A 20,599-nucleotide genomic window follows, 5' to 3' on the forward strand; every position below is an offset into this window, starting at 1 on the left:
CTCTGAGGATAGGATAAGAAGCAATGGTCTTAAATTACAGCAGAGGTAGTTTAGGTTGAATATTAGGAAAAACTTCCCTACTATGAGGGTGGAATAAATTGCCTAGGGAGGTCTTGGAATCTCCATCATTGGAGATTTTTAGGAGCAGGTTAAACAAACATCTGTCAGGGATGGTCTAGATAATACTTAGTCCTGCCACAGGTGCAGGGGACTGGATTAGATGACCTCTCGAGGTCCCGTCCAGTCCTATGATTCTATAAAACAAAGTTTTCCAGAAGTTTCAGGTAAATACTGAAATGGTACATTGTCAAATACTGTATTGTTGCATTATGCTGTAAGGCTCAGAAAGACCATGTATCACCAAGTGGATTACACTCGGTTGTTACACATAGGATAAGAAGGTGCCATGTGAGAGAATTGCATGTGTTTTGTATGTGGATATACTGTATGGCTCAAAATAAGATATCCAACTTGTTTTTACCATTCCACCATAGGACAGCAGAAGGGGCAGAGCTTCAGGCAATGTCTTACAGATCGTAAATAATGAATACAAATGAAAACAGACCATTTCATTTTATATCCATTTATTTTCCACTAATACTACAGTTTTACAAGAAAGCAACTTCCTGTCTGAAGGACATCTCAAAATGTAGCATCTGAGTGTTCCGCCTTAATCAGAAGACCACCTCTGCTAAACAATTTAGTCCATTATTTACAATGAGATTTTCAAACATGCCCATGAGATATAGATGCCCAATTAAAATTAATGGGAACTGAGCGTCCAAATCTCATAGGAGTCTTTGAAAACCATAATACCAGATGGCAGAAAACAGCACTTTTTCCTTAGTTTGACATCACATACTATACTGACTTCTTTCTAATTGTATGTCGGGGGCACAGCATGGAAAAGGTAGTGCAGGTCACATTCCCTTTCCTTCCCCAGAAACCTCATGCAAGACCGCAGCATAATGTGACCACTCATGATTTCAAAGGCTACTGAATGTCAGCCACACCCTACTACATGCCTGCCAGTGACAAGAGGCAGGTGCAGAAGCTAGTACATGCTGCATCATTCTGCAGGAGCTGCAAGGAGAGCTACTCAGCACACTCACCCCGCACCTCTGTGTGGGTAGAAATTCCTTGAAGGACTGGAGGAAAATTAGGACTGGAGGGAAATTAGGACTGTTATCTCTGCTAGATTGCTGCCAAGGATTTGCTGGCTGGTGGTAGGGAGTTAGACAGACCTGTGGTTCCCCCCTCCCTTGCCTGTGGGTGCTTTGCTTTCTAATTATGGAGGCAATGATTCATATTCATAGATTCATAGATACTAAGGTCAGAAGGGACCATTCTGATCATCTAGTCCGACCTCCTGCACAGCGCAGGCCACAGAATCTCACCCACCCACTCCTATGAAAAACCTCACCCATGTCTGAGCTACTGAAGTCCTTAAATCATGGTTTAAAGACTTCAAGGAGCAGAGAAGCCTCCCTCAAGTCAACCATGCCCCATGCTACAGAGGAAGGCAAAAAACCTCCAGGGCCTCTCCAATCTGCCCTGGAGGAAAATTCCTTCTCGACCCCAAATATGGTGATCAGCTAAACCCTGAGCATATGGGCAAGATTCACCAGCCAGATACTACAGAAAATTCTTTCCTGGGTAACTCAGATCCCATCCATCTAATATCCCATCTAAGGGGATTAGTCCTATTTACCCTGAATATTTAAAGATCAATTAATTACCAAAATCCCATTATCCCATCATACCATCTTCTCCATAAACTTATCGAGTAGAATCTTAAAACCAGATAGATCTTTTGCCCCCACTGCTTCCCTTGGAAGGCTATTCCAAAACTTCACTCCTCTGATGGTTAGAAACCTTCGTCTAATTTCAAGTCTAAACTTCCTGGTGGCCAGTTTATACCCATTTGTTCTTGTGTCCACATTGGTGCTTAAATAATTCCTCTCCCTCTCCTGTATTTATCCCTCTGATATATTTATAGAGAGCAATCATATCTCCCCTCAACCTTCTTTTAGTTAGGCTAAACAAGCCAAGCTCCTTAAGTCTCCTTTCATAAGACAAGTTTTCCATTCCTCGGATCATCCTAGTAGCCCTTCTCTGTACCTGCTCCAGTTTGAATTCATCCTTTTTAAACATGGGAGACCAGAACTGCACACAGTATTCTAGGTGAGGTCTCACCAGTGCCTTGTGTAATGGTACTAAAACCTCCTTATCCCTACTGGAAATGCCTCTCCTGATGCATCCCAAAACCACATTTGCTTTTTTCACAGCCATATCACATTGGCAGCTCATAGTCATCCTATGATCAACCAATACTCCAAGGTCCTTCTCCTCTTCCGTTACTTCTAATTGATGCGTCCCCAACTTATAACTAAAATTGTTGTTATTAATCCCTAAATGCATAACCTTACACTTCTCACTATTAAATTTCATCCTATTACTATTACTCCAGTTTACAAAGTCATCCAGATCCTCCTGTATAATATCCCAATCCTTCTCTGAATTGGCAATACCTCCCAGCTTTCTATCATCTGCAAACTTTATTAGCACACTCCCACTTTTTGTGCCAAGGTCAGTAATAAAAAGATTAAATAAGATTGGTCCCAAAAGCGATCCCTGAGGAACTCCACTGGTAACCTCCCTCCAACCTGACAGTTCGCCTTTCAGTAGGACCCGTTGCAGTCTCCCCTTTAACCAATTCCTTATCCACCTTTTGATGTTCATATTGATCCCCATCTCTCCAATTTAACTAATAATTCCCCATGTGGCACGGTATCAAATGCCTTACTGAAATCTAGGTAAATTAGATCCACTGCATTTCCTTTATCTAAAAAATCTGTTACCTTTTCAAAAAAGGAGATTAGGTTGGTTTGGCACGATCTACCTTTTGTAAAACCATGTTGTATTTTTTCCCATTTACCAGTGACTTCAATGTCCTTAACTAATTTCGCCTTCAAAATTTTTTCCAGGACCTTGCATACTACAGATGTCAAACTAACTGGCCTGTAGTTACCCGGATCACTTTTTTTTCCTTTCTTAAAAATAGGAACTATATTAGCAATTCTCCAATCATTGGGTACTACTCCTGAGTTTAATGGTTGAAACTTCATCGTTAAAGCTGAGCAGGAAGCGTTAAATCTTTAGTTTGAAAAAATTCCTTGTGATCTCAGCTATATTAAGCAGAATAACTTCCCAAATGTGGGACAGCTAAAAGTGCAGCTTTGTTAATATAACTTATATCAAAGCAAATGAGGTCACTGTTAAGGTTTTGCATTAGAGTGCAAGTTTGAGGAAGCTGGCCTATTTGTTGCTTTTTGGTATCTGAGAGAGATGAAAATGAAAGCCTTGTGGAGTGTTGGAGTATGTTATCAATAGAGCTGTAGGTAACAGGAAGGTGGAAAGGAATGCACAAGTCTGTCCCTTTGACTTCTTATTTTTCTGCTTGGACTGGTAAGTATCCGAGTGTGTGTGTTTGCTTGCTGAGGAAGTATCCGAGCGTGTGTTTGCTGGGAGGGAGCCTGAGTGAGTGTCTGATTGGCTGCTAGCCTGCAGGGGGCGGGCATTAGGGTGTCTGTGTGTTTGCGTCAGGGAAGCCTGGCTGTTTAAAAATAGCCAGAGCCTCGCGAACCAGCTGAGCGGCGGGGACAGCAGAGCAGCTCACAGCAGGAGTTTGCCTGGGAGTTCGCCTGGAGTGAGCCCAGTGAGGCTTACATTTTGCCAACGTCTCTGAGGAAGCTCCGTAGTAGGTAGGTGATATGGAAGGGGGGGATTCAGCTGTTGTGACCTGCACTGGATGTGCCATGTTTGTCTTTCTTCCACAGGACAGAAGCGACTTTGTCTGTACAAAGTGCAAGCTGGTCTCCATATTGGAAGAGAAGATTGAAGGTCTGGAGCAACAGGTAACGACCCTGCGTTGTATACGAGAGACTGAGGATTTTCTGGACCAAACTCAGGATAGCCTTCTAGGGGCACAAAGCTCTAAAGATGTAGAGCAGGTTGCACAGAGGAGCCAAGAGGCCAGTGAAGAAGCTTGGCAACATGTGACCTCCAGAAGAGGTAAGCGGAATGTCCGGGTTCCAGTAACACAGACACAGGTAACTAACTGCTTTCATGTTCTCTCCACAGGTACCAATGCGGAGAGTGGACCAGATGATATGTCTGGGGGGAGAAAGCGGAAGGAGACTCCGCTGGTTGGGAGGCATGAGATGCGATGTCCTGAGGTTGGGGGTTCCACGACCACCACTCCCAAGAGGAGAAGGCGGGTGGTGGTGGTCGGGGACTCTCTCCTCCGGGGGACTGAGTCATCTATCTGCCGCCCTGACCGGGAAAACCGAGAAGTCTGCTGCTTGCCAGGGGCTAAGATTCGTGATGTGACGGAGAGACTGCCGAGACTCATCAAGCCCTCGGATCGCTACCCCTTCCTGCTTCTCCACGTGGGCACCAATGATACTGCCAAGAATGACCTTGAGCGGATCACTGCGGACTACGTGGCTCTGGGAAGAAGGATAAAGGAGTTGGAGGCGCAAGTGGTGTTCTCGTCCATCCTCCCCGTGGAAGGAAAAGGCCTGGGTAGGGACCGTCGAATCGTGGAGGTCAACGAATGGCTACGCAGGTGGTGTCGGAGAGAAGGCTTTGGATTCTTTGACCATGGGATGGTGTTCCATGAAGGAGGAGTGCTGGGCAGAGACGGGCTCCATCTTACGAAGAGAGGGAAGAACATCTTTGCCAGCAGGCTGGCTAACCTAGTGAGGAGGGCTTTAAACTAGGTTCACCGGGGGAAGGAGACCAAAGCCCTGAGGTAAGTGGGAAAGCGGGATACCGGGAGGAAGCACAGGCAGGAAGGTCTGTGAGGGGAGGGCTCCTGCCTCATACTGGGAATGAGGGGCGATCAACAGGTTATCTCAAGTGCTTATATACAAATGCACAAAGCCTTGGAAACAAGCAGGGAGAACTGGAGGTCCTGGTGATGTCAAGGAATTATGACGTGATTGGAATAACAGAGACTTGGTGGGATAACTCACATGACTGGAGTACAGTCATGGATGGTTATAAACTGTTCAGGAAGGACAGGCAGGGCAGAAAAGGTGGGGGAGTAGCACTGTATGTAAGGGAGCAGTATGACTGCTCAGAGCTCCGGTACGAAACTGTGGAAAAACCTGAGTGTCTCTGGATTAAGTTTAGAAGTGTGTGCAACAAGAGTGATGTCATGGTGGGAGTCTGCTATAGACCACCGGACCAGGGGGATGAGGTGGATGAGGCTTTCTTCCGGCAACTCACGGAAGCTACTAGATCGCATGCCCTGATTCTCATGGGTGACTTTAATTTTCCTGATATCTGCTGGGAGAGCAATACAGCGGTGCATAGACAATCCAGGAAGTTTTTGGAAAGCGTAGGGGACAATTTCCTGGTGCAAGTGCTAGGGGAGCCAACTAGGGGGAGCGCTTTTCTTGACCTGCTGCTCACAAACCGGGTAGAATTAGTGGGGGAAGCAAAAGTGGATGGGAATCTGGGAGGCAGTGACCATGAGTTGGTTGAGTTCAGGATCCTGACGCAGGGAAGAAAGGTAAGCAGCAGGATACGGACCCTGGACTTCAGGAAAGCAGACTTTGACTCCCTCAGGGAACAGATGGCCAGGATCCCCTGGGGGACTAACATGAAAGGGAAGGGAGTCCAGGAGAGCTGGCTGTATTTCAAGGAATCCCTGTTGAGGTTACAGGGACAAACCATCCCGATGAGTCGAAAGAATAGTAAATATGGCAGGCGACCAGCTTGGCTTAATGGTGAAATCCTAGCGGATCTTAAACATAAAAAAGAAGCTTACAAGAAGTGGAAGGTTGGACATATGACCAGGGAAGAGTATAAAAATATTGCTCGGGCATGTAGGAAAGATATCAGGAGGGCCAAATCGCACCTGGAGCTGCAGCTAGCAAGAGATGTCAAGAGTAACAAGAAGGGTTTCTTCAGGTATGTTGGCAACAAGAAGAAAGCCAAGGAAAGTGTGGGCCCCTTACTGAATGAGGGAGGCAAGCTAGTGACAGGGATGTGGAAAAAGCTAATGTACTCAATGCTTTTTTTGCCTCTGTTTTCACTAACAAGGTCAGCTCCCAGACTGCTGTGCTGGGCATCACAAAATGGGGAAGAGATGGCCAGCCCTCTGTAGAGATAGAGGTGGTTAGGGACTATTTAGAAAAGCTGGACGTGCACAAGTCCATGGGGCCGGACGAATTGCATCCGAGAGTGCTGAGGGAATTGGCGGCTGTGATTGCAGAGCCCTTGGCCATTATCTTTGAAAACTCGTGGCGAATGGGGGAAGTCCCGGATGACTGGAAAAAGGCTAATGTAGTGCCCATCTTTAACAAGGGAAGAAGGAGGATCCTGGGAACTACAGGCCGGTCAGCCTCACCTCAGTCCCTGGAAAAATCATGGAGCAGGTCCTCAAAGAATCAATCCTGAAGCACTTAGAGGAGAGGAAAGTGATCAGGAACAGTCAGCATGGATTCACCAAGGGAAGGTCATGCCTGACTAATCTAATCGCCTTTTATGATGAGATTACTTGTTCTGTGGATGAAGGGAAAGCAGTGGATGTATTGTTTCTTGACTTTAGCAAAGCTTTTGACACGGTCTCCCACAGCATTCTTGTCAGCAAGTTAAGGAAGTATGGGCTGGATGAATGCACTATAAGGTGGGTAGAAAGCTGGCTAGATTGTCGGGCTCAACGGGTAGTGATCAATGGCTCCATGTCTAGTTGGCAGCCGGTGTCAAGTGGAGTGCCCCAGGGGTCGGTCCTGGGGCCCGTTTTGTTCAATATCTTCATAAATGATCTGGAGGATGGTGTGGATTGCACTCTCAGCAAATTTGCGGATGATACTAAACTGGGAGGAGTGGTAGATACGCTGGAGGGGAGGGATAGGATACAGAAGGACCTAGACAAATTGGAGGATTGGGCCAAAAGAAATCTAATGAGGTTCAATAAGGATAAATGCAGGGTCCTGCACTTAGGATGGAAGAATCCAATGCACCGCTACAGACTAGGGACCGAATGGCTCGGCAGCAGTTCTGCGGAAAAGGACCTAGGGGTGACAGTGGACGAGAAGCTGGATATGAGTCAGCAGTGTGCCCTTGTTGCCAAGAAGGCCAATGGCATTTTGGGTTGTATAAGTAGGGGCATAGCGAGCAGATCGAGGGACGTGATCGTTCCCCTCTATTCGACACTGGTGAGGCCTCATCTGGAGTACTGTGTCCAGTTTTGGGCCCCACACTACAGGAAGGATGTGGATAAATTGGAAAGAGTACAACGAAGGGCAACAAAAATGATTAGGGGTCTAGAGCACATGACTTATGAGGAGAGGCTGAGGGAGCTGGGATTGTTTAGTCTGCAGAAGAGAAGAATGAGGGGGGATTTGATAGCTGCTTTCAACTACCTGAAAGGGGGTTTCAAAGAGGATGGCTCTAGACTGTTCTCAATGGTAGCAGATGACAGAACGAGGAGTAATGGTCTCAAGTTGCAATGGGGGAGGTTTAGATTGGATATTAGGAAAAACTTTTTCACTAAGAGGGTGGTGAAACACTGGAATGCGTTACCTAGGGAGGTGGTAGAATCTCCTTCCTTAGAGGTTTTTAAGGTCAGGCTTGACAAAGCCCTGGCTGGGATGATTTAACTGGGACTTGGTCCTGCTTTGAGCAGGGGGTTGGACTAGATGACCTTCTGGGGTCCCTTCCAACCCTGATATTCTATGATTCTATGATTCTAAGATGTTTGGGTGGATGCAGAGGTGAAAGTAAGCCAGTATGCCCTGGAGCAAGAGCTGGTGCACCGTACTGGGGCAGCCCAGCTTCCCCAGGGGGCAATTTAAAGGGCTAGGGCAGTAGAAGAGGGGAGCCCTGGGCCCTTTAAATAGCCCCTGGAGCCCCGGGCTGCTGCTGCTACCCCGGTGGGCTGGGGCTGGCTCTGACCCCCTCAACCCCACCCCTTCCGCCCTAGGCACCGCCCTTTCCGGGGGCAGAGCTGGCCCCAGAGTACCGGTAAGTCACTTGACTTACTTTCACCCCTGCGTGGATGGGATATGTCCTGCCACCACCTTTATTGTCACAAAACAGTAGTTTAGGTTTCCCAATAATAATTTTAGATGTGTTTCATGCATTTAATAGAAAGATAGAATGATATGTGATTATCCATAAATTGGTGTCCTGGTCTAGCCATGAGGGAGTGACATATGGGTTGACTAATACAATGTGAAATATGTGCTGTAGTCTTGGTGCCCATTGAATAAGCATGTCTGGCTTTGCCATTTTCAATATTGTTGTTCATTTGTACGTTTTAAAATTGATTTACTTTTTCCTGCGTGGACTTCTTTTTGAGCTTGGTCATGTGCCATCGCACAGCTTGCCAGGAACGTTTCCCCTTACTTGGAACAAAGATGGCAGAATGAAGTGGGAGTACAGAGGGAGCTGCCAAACCTGGCAGTGGCTGGGGAGCCAAATTGGTTGGGCTGGGAAGGAAACTGCCACTTGCTATGGCAACAGAACTGAGGAGAGGAAGGGAGCTTTCACTACTAGGCAAGGCTTGTCATTAGTTTCATAACAGCCATCGTGTCATGCATAAAAACTAGAAAACTGTCCTGAGCATGCAGACAAGCCCACGTTAATAAAAATAACAACAATCACAACACATACCATTGAGATCCCCTCTTCTCATGAGTCCTATTTCAGCCAAGCCCACAAATCTGCCATTTCTTGTGCCATCTCTGGAGCTTCTGCCTCGGAGAGAGGTGTTGGGGCCATTTCATAGTCGTGGACACATCCTGGACCATATCTCAGCTCTGGATTAATGGAGTTCTCTTGGGCTCTCAAGAGCATATGTCTGAGTATATGGGTTCTTTCCAAAATTAACTTCAACTGCTGAGAATGCAGTCAAATTTATCATAACAAAAGCTAATTATTCTCCTTGACCCAGATCAACTGTTGGAAGACCAGGCCTAGCTGAATAGGATCTAAAGGCCCATTTGATTCTCCCAGTACTGCTTTCTGGAGTGATACAATGCTGGGCAAGATGTTTGGACGCCTAGTCATAAACCAATTTATCCCTAATTATAGAGCTCATCTGTGACTATATCTTTTGTCACCCTAAATATTCACGCATCTGTCTCAGGCCAGCTCACATTCTCCAAAAGCGATCACTGAGAAGTGGATATGGTAAGCAAAGGCATGTCTAAGATTTGTGCAGCACAGCTGATACAGGTGAGAGCCTTCTAGAAAACATGACTCCTGGACAACAGAATGCAATAATGTAACCTGTGAGGTCAATCCTGTATCTAACACGTCAAAATTCTCTGATGTAGAGAAGACCAAAAAGAATGTTCCTGGAAAGAATATGTCATCTCCCTTGAAACCAACCTCAGTTATATTATCTTAACTTAAATGGGGAGGTGTTACAATTACCAAAGGTGTTGGCTCCTTAAATCTGTGTCACGCTACTTTATTCATTTTTTAATCAATGCCTCCACTTGTTGGAAGTTAAAAGACATGCAAAATTGCAGCTTTCTCTTCCACTATATTCAAAACATATTGTTCCTGTGCTAAAAATGACTCTGCCTTAATAATTCCCTTTCCCAGTCATCAGTATGCACACTTTAGTGTTCATTTTCAAACAGTTTCTTCCATTGTACCTGACCACAAGGGCAAACAAACCTTTATGTATGTTCTTTAATTAACTTTTCTCGCAGCAGACTCCATTAACATGTAAATGAACAAGTCATTCTGGCCTGGTTTGTGCTAGAAAATTTTACTGGCACAGCTATGTTGGTTACAAGTGTAAAAATACTCGCAGCACTAACTGACATAGCTATGCCTGCAAAACAACCCCTAGTGTACACACAGTTATTCCAGGAAAAGCATCCTTATTCCAGCTGGGGAACTGGTTTAAACTATACTGGCAAAAGCACTCTTTACTACTGTAATCTCCATCTCCACTAGTGATTTTTGCTGATATAGAGGTACCAGTATATCTATGCCAACAAATCCTTTTTATGTGTAGAGAGGGTCTCTGTTATCTCATGTACACAATAGAAAGCATAGTCCATTGGTGTAATGAATGTACAGTTCTTCAATGTTAGTAGAGACTACAAAGTTACAATCAAAAGTACAGATATCAAAATTATTACAGCTTGAGACAAGTTGTTTGTAAATTGCCCCACTCTCATTGTCATTATCTGCTGTAATTTCAGCTTGACTGAATGGCATGCCAGACTCTTATTATAATTATACTAATTAGGTTAGCATCTGTAAAATTTTAATTGAAAATTTAATTGACACAAAGTGATGAATTTAGGAGCAAATCATTTTTCAATCTTTATGTCTGTGATCTGCGCTTCATGTGTTAGCGAATGATTAGTGGTTATTTTTCCTCAGACAACAGGAAACTTGCCATTCAAAATTGCGTGCAAAAATTTTCCATCAGTCTTCCCATTGTGCATAACTTTGCATTTAAACACTCCATATTTTATCTGCTATACAGTTGCCCAGTCACTATTCTTCTTGGATTCCTCACAATCCTTTCTTTCTAGAATTATCCTAAATAGTTATGTGTTATAAGCAACACTAGCCACTTTGTCTAGAATCCACAATGGTACTTAGGGTTGGATTCATAAAAGGACTTAGACACCTAATTGCCACTTTAGGCACCTAAGTCCCCAAATCAGACCCCAACACTGGGATTTCTGAAGCCCTCGCTCAACTGCCATCAAACCCTGTAAGTGTCTAAATTCACTTGGTGCCTAAATTTTTTGCAGGATAAGTTCCCTCTAAGCCTAAATGTCTGCCTCTGAGATCAAACACTAGAACCCTACTCTAAGCATCTGGACACCTAAGCCCCAGAATTATGCACAAACTGGGAGAAGATAGGCATTCCTCGTCCTAGCTCCCCTGCGGGGCCTAATCCAATAAACGTGCCAGACCTAACCTACCAGATCAGGCCCTTCATGCGAACTCGCACAAAACAGGTACTCACCCAGGATGTAGCAGTCATGGGAGCAGGGAACTAGATCCTGGGTCTCCCATAGGAGTGTTTTAACTACTAGGGCTACAGAGTTTTCTCTTGCTCTCACTGGCCCAATTACCCTTGCATTAGTTATTCACAGTGGAACAGCTTCAACAGGAGAGATTGAGGGAGCCTCACTTCAAAATATCCTATACCCCAGAGCAGCACCTGAAAGGTGGTAGATCCCTGTTCAAATCTGTTCTCCCTTCAGGTGAAGGGAGGGAATTGAACTAGAGGTTTCCACATACCAGATGAGTATCCTAACCACTGAGCTAAAAGTTACATGGAAGGTCCTGTTCCTTATCCCAAAACAGCACACACATCTGGCCCTAAGAGAGTGTTTTCAGCTGAGATTCCCAAGCAAAGTGAAGTGCCTCCCTGCAGCTTGGATTTAGGTGCTGAACTCCCTGAGGGGCACGGGGCTTAGGACACACCTCTTGCCTTGGCATCTGCCATTGGCTATAGTTTGGGCTGGGAACCACCTAAAGTGCTGGCTTTTGTGAAACCCATTCCGAAGTACTGATCTCTCCGCATTCATTGTATAGGGAGCCTAGGTGCCTAGCTCAGGCTTGGTGAATCCCAATAATTTTCTAGATGACGAAAAGTTACATGTCACCACACCTACATTTCTATGTGAATCTAGCCCCTCAGTGCCTAACTTCCTTGCTTACCTTGTCTTCCAGATCAGTTTATAATATTGAAACCCACAAGGATATAGGTTGAAGAATGCCTGTTATAGAGATGCAGGAAGGATTTAGCAGCTGGAGGTGTTGCACTGGGGCAGAGAGAGGGTTTTGGATATTAGCAGTGAAATAGTTCTCAACCATCCACACCTCCTTCTCCTGGACACCATACCTTTGTGGTATGTCCCTATTCAGTGACATCTGGTGACAACCCATCTTATCTTTGCAAGTTGAGTTTAAAGCCCAGCTCATTTGTGCTATACTCCTGTACCATGCTTCCCCTTTGAATTGTTAAGCATTCTAGACAAAATCCCAAAACATGCACACCACAAATCTTGCTGCACACCAGAGCATTCAACAATACAAATGAGAGGTTCTGTGATGTTCAGGAAACCAGCACAGATGTTGCTGGGCCTCTCCTTCATTATAAAGTGATAGAATCACAGCAGGTTAGAGTAAGCCACAGATGAAGATCCCCTGCCCTCCAGAAAACCAGAACTTGCCCAGAAAAGATGTGGCTATCCCACCTGTAGTTCATTTAACAATTACAGTATGGAGCCCTGGGGCAGTCTGATTGCCAGGTTTTGTCCACAGCACCTTGAGAAGTACTCACACACAATGTCGTATCTGCTAATGTGCTTCTGAAACATGACAAACAATTTATTTCTCAATCTGTTGTTATTAATATTTGGCAAGCATCGTTAGCAAGGGACCTGGTTAAAAGCTTTTTGGAGATCAAAATAAATTGTAACTATTTATTTTTGTTATCATACCTAAATGTTTCCCTCCTGGAATTCTATAAGATTTGACAAAGAGAATTTAAGTGGGTAGAAGCTGCGATGGTCCATCTAATAAAATAAAATATATTTATATAATGGTATCCAGGTAGTTTTAAATCTGCTTTTAGTAATTTTAGCCAATTTCTGGTACTGAAGCAATTTTCCCTGGTCCATAATTCCCAAGGTCACCTTTCTTTCTTTCTTTCTTTCTTTCTTTCTTTCTTTCTTTCTTAATCATTTTGGCCAATCTTGAATCCTCAAGAATGGATCGTGTTATTAAAGATATATTATGCATTTTAGTTAATAGTTTAGCTACTTTTTGTTTAGTTCCTTTAAAAACTCCTAGATGAGTGTGGTTCCCAGCCCCAGGGATTTTCTACCATTAAACTATCTAGTTGCTCTGATGCCTCTTCTTCGGAGGTCGTTTCTCTGACAACGCATTGTCTGTAAAAATTAACCTTGAGCTTGGAATATCCCCAACCCTATCGTCCTCAGTAGGAAAGGCTCATTTGAAGGAATTCACATAATTTCTCAGCAATCTCGTCATTCTTTTTAATTACAATTTCAGTGGTCAAGTGGTCCTAGAATTTCTTATTGTTGGTTTTAATGTCCTTTGGCTATTTGATCTTTACAATATTGCACTGCTCTCTATATATTTATCTTACATCTTGTGCTAATATTATTGGGCTGCAATTTCATTTCCTTATCCTTCGTATACTGCTGTTCTTCATAGGGCTGGTCAGACAAGAAGAATTCTATTTTGAAAAAAAAAAAACAACCTGTGAGATTTCAAAATTTGGTTTTGTTCCACATCAGAAAGAAAAACTAGATTTTTCCAAACATTTCATGAAAAAAAAATGAGAGCAAGCATACTCCTGAATAACCAACAGACCACTGGGTAGGGCCTTCATGAGGGTTTTGAAGGCCCAAGTGCAAGTCCCTACTCTGCCTGATTCAGAGCAGGGATTGGACCTGGGTCTCCTACATCCCAGAGGAATGCCCTAACCAATTAATTCTTCTGCTATCTCTGACTCCAAAATTCCATCCTGTACCTGAGAAAAGTTTTATTGAAAGAAATATGTTTCCATGGAAAATGACAGTTTTGACTACTTGAGATATTTCATCAAAAAATTCTGACTAGCTCTAGTCCCTTACAATGCTGGTTTTCCTCAGCTGCCTTTTTTATCTTTGATTTTAGTTTCTCTTTCATGTCTATACAACTTTTGAAACTCTAATTTTTTTAACTGCCTCCAGGCTAGCAGTTGTTTTAGGAAATACCTTTTTGAAGGTTAGTGTTCAAGATACATATTGTTGCCTTTCTAATCTTACCCAACGTATTTCATTTGTGTCATGCCTTGGGAGGAGACATATTTGTGTTTGGGGAGCTTGTATTAACAGGCCCATATGTGAAGGTATTAAAAAGCTCAACTTCACTGGTTAAAGGAAAACAGCTTTCTACCAAGCTGGAATAAATCATTGTTATTAAAGCATGATGTTAAGTTTAAGATGATTAAATGCATACTTGTGTTAGAAGATTCCAGAAAAGTAAGTCCTTTGATCTCTTCTTAATTAGCTTCTCATCAAATGGCTAAAAAGTGAACCAATATCTAAACAGTTATTTAAAAACATTAGTATCAAAATTATAATTTGTAGAGGACTAATTTTGCCACCCACATGCTGAATGGTACCTTACTCCACAAAAAAGCCACTGAAATCAATGTGACTAACTGTTCAGTAAAGTACTAATCAGTGTGAAAAGTAGCAGAAGAATTGGGCCCTTGGTAAATAAGAATTAATCATACTGGATCTTCAAACCTGCAGCTGAGCTGACAAAACAGATAAAAGGAAAAAGAGACAATACTCAGGAGCATAATTACTGATAAATAATTACAACAAGGACATTATAATTATTTAATTAAAATTTGTGCATGGGGAGAGATTATGAGTCTTTCAGCTTGCTATCTCATTTAGATGATACTAGTCATTAACCAATTTTGCTGTCATCAGCTATTAAATGTCCACACAGCCTGCCTTATTTTTTAAACCTCTTCAATCAGCAAAACTGGCTGCACGTACTGTATAATGATACTGAAGAACAAAGTGCCACACTTAGTAATATAATTACAAGGCAGTCTGAGTTTTTAAAAGACATTTGTACTTTAATTAATCAAGACTATCAAATAAATAGGAACAGTGGACTAGTGTATAGGTGCTTCTAAAATTATCAATTAAAGAAATCATACAGCAATCATGGCTGAGTTCACAATATCCCTGCAATTTTTTTTACTCAAGTTACTTGATTCCACCCTTAACATTTTTTTTATATTGCTTGCATCTGGGAATATAAATATCAAGGACATACATTGTGACAGAACAGTGATTTACACATCACAGAAGCAGACACTTTCCCAGAACTATCTTCCTGAGCAACTTCTTGATGCCTACTAACTTTCTCATTCAGGATCTTTTCATAAGAACTTTTTTCCCAGCATGCCTTCGCAGGGATAAGCAACTGCAATCTTAAAGCAACCATTCTGCAACTGGTTGATGCTTGCTGTAATCCTTCTGTTTTCCAAATGGCAAATATTCTAATTCCTTGAATGTTCAGCCCTAGTTTTCAGTTTCCTATTACTGTGCAGATGGCATATTCTCACATGTAAACAGTGGTCCTGAATATGAATATTCTCTCACTCACAACAAAATTAGGAGTAATTACACTGAAGTCATAGACTATCAGGGTTGGAAGGGACCTCAGAAGGTCATCTACTCCAACCCCCTGCTTAAAGCAGCATCAATCCCCAATTTTTGCCCCAGATCCTAAATGACTCCCTCAAGGATTGAGCTCATAACCCTAGGTTTACCAGGCCAATGCTCAAACCACTGAGCTATCCCTTACATATGCATAAAAAAAGCATTAGTGAGAGAAGAATCAGGAGTGTATGTGTGCATGTATAAAAGACATATAGGATTTAATATACGGCTGAAACGAATAGGATTCAAACAAAATAAGGCTACAAATAAAGGACAAATTAGTCAGTTCAGAACAAAAGTATCTTAACTTTTCTCAAAAAGAAAAGGAGTACTTGTGGCACCTTAGAGACTAACAAATTTATTAGAGCATAAGCTTTCGTGAGCTACAGCTCACTTCATCGGATGCATTTGGTGGAAAAAACAGAGGAGAGATTTATATACACACACACAGAGAACATGAAACAATGGGTTTATCATACACACTGTAAGGAGAGTGATCACTTAAGATAAGCCATCACCCACAGCAGGGGGGGGAAAGGAGGAAAACCTTCCATGGTGACAAGCAGGTAGGCTAATTCCACCAAATGCATCCGATGAAGTGAGCTGTAGCTCACGAAAGCTTATGCTCTAATAAATTTGTTAGTCTCTAAGGTGCCACAAGTACTCCTTTTCTTTTTGCGAATACAGACTAACACGGCTGCTACTCTGAAACTTAACTTTTCTGTTTCTCTATCTTTTTGCTGGGAAAAAAACTCAGATCATTGACACTTCCCTGCCTCCTAGCAATTCTTTTTTAACATTAGACTGTTTAAAAAAAAAGGGAGATTTCCCTCTGAAATACTATGCAAATCATGCCCCTACAAGTTTTCAGTGTTAATACAAGGGTAGATACTGAAGTTTAGCTGTTTCTCATTTTCTGAAATCAACATCAGTGGTCAAATAATAGTAATTTCAGTTTAGAACCTCTAAGCGATCCAACAGATAGAACATGTCCCATTTCTCTTTTATTGCTATTACATCAGTTTTTACCAATTTTCCTCTTTTCACTCTACTAGTTCTACAATCATTACACCTATTATCTAACAGAGTGTGATCAAAAAACATCTTGGTCTATAAGTAATATCATGTCTTTTCTGAGGATCAGTCAGTAAAGGGTGGAGATAGTATGGTTTGGGAAGCTGGCACAGTTAAACTCACAATCTTTATATGACTGTTTAACTGAATTTCCTGGGCTCCTTTCTTTATAAGTACTACAGAACTAGGTGCCAGTGTATTACATCATGGTTTTTCCCCCTGAAAAATTGCCCTTCACATTGTGTGAAAAGCTTCACTGCTTAGTGGTCATTTGAAGGTGCATCCTTAAATGAAAACTTTGTCTCTGTCATTAATCATGTCTGTAGTGTGTGATTCTTTTCTCAGTTGGACTTTGACATTTTGCGTTAAACTGAAGACACTGACAAGCTATTTATAAAGATGGATTATATACACTTTTACTACACTTCTTTCATACCTGGAGCAAATTGCACTCTTTTTCAATGGTAAAATGACAATATAGCACAAGTCCTTCCAGCAGAAACCTGAAAGCACATAGAATTGTTATGACAGATAAATGAATGCATAGACATGAATTTACATGTTATATTTTCAAATAAACAAAAATCTGACACCATATGTTTTGGCACATGTTATCTTTTTACAATCTGCAACCATTTAAAAATGTAGTGCAAAGAGATGCATTGTGAGAGCATTAAAATGCTTTGTTTTAGAGTGCAGGGAAATCAGACTGGTCACATTAGGCAAGTGATTAGGTGAACTGGAAAGAAAAACACCAGAAGGTTTTCCAATAGAACCTTTAGCCCTGTATGAGCAGCTGAGACAGCTGCAGAAATAAGCAGCAGGCTCTACTCAGCAGATTAGTTGGCAAAGAATTCATTTCAAGAGCTTGTTTTAATGCTCCCAAATATCACAGTTAATTCTGGCTCACCAAAGCCATGAGCTAGTTCCTTTTATTAATAGGCCATCAATACTGATGATGCTATACATCATTTCCTAGGTGATATTGCTGCACAGCTGTCCTGAACCTTTAAATCTAACATGCGCAAACCTCGTGTCTATTTTGGCCTAGTGGCATTACTGTTGTGGGGTCCAGTTTCTTCATGGTAAAATGCACTTAATTCTCATGGTTTAAACTAACCATTGTATGATGTGCCACTTTATGTTTCTCTTCCAGTTTTTTCTTAAGGCCTTCATCTCCATGTTTCTTGGGGTTTGAGTGAAGTTTCGAACTGGATGACAGAATTGTATTAAACATAGATAAAATAGAAATGTTATTTTAGGCTCAGATACTACTTTGTGGGGTTTTTTTTTTACTTTGAGGTGAATTTTTACCATATTGCTCCTATCTCTACAGTGAGAAATCTAAGCATTTTCTGCAGCTCTGATTTACTATTTTCCCCACCTCTGCTAGTATCCTGTGTGCAAAATAAATGGGTTTGTTTTACAATATTGCTGATGTTGTGTTGTCTTATTTGAACAGGCACAAGTGCCCAGTGAGACTGATACTTTTGCGGCATCAATCCAAGGTACTCTCAAGTGTCCCATTGGCTCCTCATTTGGGAACACCCTAGCCCTTAATGGGAGTCACACTTACAAGCTGAGAGGGTTGGAATAAAGATGTTAAACAAAGCAAATTAAGGGAAGTGAAAAAAGTGTAGTTAAAGAGTGAAAAAGTAAATACAGAGAAAAATGACTATCCATATGAGATGGCAGTTTGGAAGCATTACAAAGCTATGATGATAAAGGCAAGAGTTCATGACTGAGCTTGATGCACTTGAGGGGCTGGCTTCATAGATCTCTCTTGACACCAGAGATAGAACTTTTTCCAGGTTACATCACTGGAGAGAAAAATGAAGGAGCTTTCTTGGAAACCTGCTCACAGTGGAGTTTCTCATACTCCAGTCCCAGTGCCTTGAGATCTAGGTGATATAAGGAACCCTGGTGCTAAAAAATTCTGGGAATCTGGGCAAGAATTTTTTTTCTATTGACAGATGGATTGAATCTGATAATCAAGACTTTATTGACCATACTGAAATGTGAAAATAGTGTACGACTGGCTCAATCAGACTCAGTTTTTCTTACCACCATCTGGAGGTGAATAATATATAGACCTGTGGACAATGGAGAATATTTCCAACTGGCAGATCACAACAAGACTATTATCTGCATCAAAATCTGATTCATAGAGTCAGATTCTAAGGCTAGAAGGGACCATTGTGATCATCTAGTTTGACTTTTTGTACATTATAGGCCATATAATTTCCCCAAAATTCCTAAAGCAGATCTTTTAGAAAAATATTTAATCCTGATTTAAAGATTGCTACTGATAGAGAATCCACTATAACCCTTGGTAAATTGTTTCAATGGTTAATTACCCTCACTGTTGAAAAGTTATGCCTTATTTCCAGTTTGAATTTGTCTAGCTTTGGCTTCCAGCCATTGAATCATGTTATAATTTTCTCTGTTAGATTGAAGAGCCCATTTTTAAGTATTTGTTCCCAATGTAGGTACTCATAGACTTCTATTTGTTAATCTAAATAGATTGAGCTCCTTGAGTCCATCAATATAAGACATGTTTTCTAATCCTTTAATCATTCTTGTTGCTCTTCTCTGAACCCCCTTCAATTTATCAAAATCTTTCTTGAATTATGCACACCAGAAATGGACACAGTATTCCAGCAGCAGTCTCCCCAATTCCAAATACAGAGGTAAAATAACCTCTCTACTCTTACTCAAGAGTCCCTTGTTTATGCATCTAAAGATCACATTAGATTTGGCCACAGCATGTATACTGAGTATATTGTTTGTTTGCACTCAGTTTACAAGCACTCCAGATAGCTCTGTATTACTTATCTGTTCTCTTCATTATTTACCACTCCCTCAATTTTTGAGTCATCAGCAAACGTTATCAGTGATGATTTTATGTTTTCTTCCAGGTCATTGATAAAAAGTGTTAAATAGCATAGGGCCAAGAACAGATCCTTGAGGGACCCTACTATAAGCACACCTACTCAATGATGACTCCCATTTTCAATCACATATTGAGACCCATTAGCTACCCAGCTTTTAATCCATTTAATGTTAATTTTATAATTTTTTCTAGTTTTTTTAATCAAAATTCCATGTGATACCATGTCCAAGTAGTGTCAAGTGGTGAACCGGGCTTTTGCAAGACTTGGGAAGAAATCCGTGGTTGAGAAGTGCCCAGATATTATGGTGATGGTGTCAAGATAAATTTAGATAGTTCATTACTGAAAAATGTATGTGATCCCATTCCCCAGAGAGCTGAACTTGATCATAAACTGTCCCTGGCAATGTTTATCCTTCCTGAAAGCTGAAGTCCTGAGGGCAATAAGATTTTTCTCTGCCCACAGGAATAGCAGATTGGACTTGCTCCATAAATCATAAATCCTCCTCTCTACACCAAAGATGCATCCATCAGCAGGCCATTATCTATCTTCTCTGTTTTGTACTTGGTACCAAAAGTCTATCTCAGGAGATCACCTGTCTTACATCTTCAATTTTGTTAATTTTTTCTCACTATATCTCTGAAATGATTCATGAACTCACTAAACTGGAGCCATTTGCTTCTGCATTAACAAGATAACCAACAGGATTCCATATACATAGTATAAGCAGTAGGAACTCCGCCCCTGCCCCCCATGTTCATCCGGGTATTTGGCACCCTTCTGTGATATCATTTACAGTCCACAGGAAGAACATACCATTCTGATTTCTTTATCTGGGCCACAGATGTCTCAGCCCAGATTTCTCATTGTGGAGCCACCAAGCAGGATCCTTTCCTGTTCTTTCATTGTGGTGGGTCCATTTGAGTCCTTTCTTCTTTGGTTACTGGTTGACCGGCTGTCTATTTTTTGGCCTCTTCTCAATTCCCCCTTTCTCAATCTGCTGTTGGTGACTAGAATGAAAGGCTACTGAAGCGTTTGCCCTCTTTGTTACATTGTTACATCTACTTTCTTGATCACCCGTAACTACAATAGCCTGTCTCTCTGTTTCATCTTGCAGTATCTGATTGCTCTGAACTTTGTGCACAACTGGATTTGGCTTCTTTGATTTCTCCCAGGGACTTTAATTGCTGTGGAGTCCGTGTATCTTTTCCATCAAAAACAAGGCCAACTTCCACTAGATAAAAATGTTCTTCCAGAAAAATCTTTATCCAGGATGAACATCTTCCATCCTGCATTACCTTGGTTCCTTCAGTATCTGTTCTGTGACCCAGTTGGGCTTATTTCTTCAAGGAAGATGTTACTGTTGGG

The 20,599-nt window shown here is 41.9% G+C and overlaps 1 long non-coding RNA gene across 1 annotated transcript; it reads right to left on the bottom strand.

Moving 5' to 3' along the window:
* Window positions 1-12,704: 12,704 nt before the first annotated feature.
* On the bottom strand, window positions 12,705-16,847 carry LOC122456328. Its single transcript, XR_006275191.1, has 2 exons — window positions 16,777-16,847; window positions 12,705-13,270 (listed from the first exon to the last, which is right to left on the bottom strand). It is a non-coding gene; the product is annotated as an uncharacterized LOC122456328 (long non-coding RNA).
* Between the last annotated feature and the right edge of the window lie 3,752 nt (window positions 16,848-20,599).

The sequence above is a fragment of the Dermochelys coriacea genome, chromosome 1, assembly GCF_009764565.3.
Source record: "Dermochelys coriacea isolate rDerCor1 chromosome 1, rDerCor1.pri.v4, whole genome shotgun sequence".
Classification (NCBI taxonomy): Eukaryota; Metazoa; Chordata; order Testudines; family Dermochelyidae; genus Dermochelys; species Dermochelys coriacea.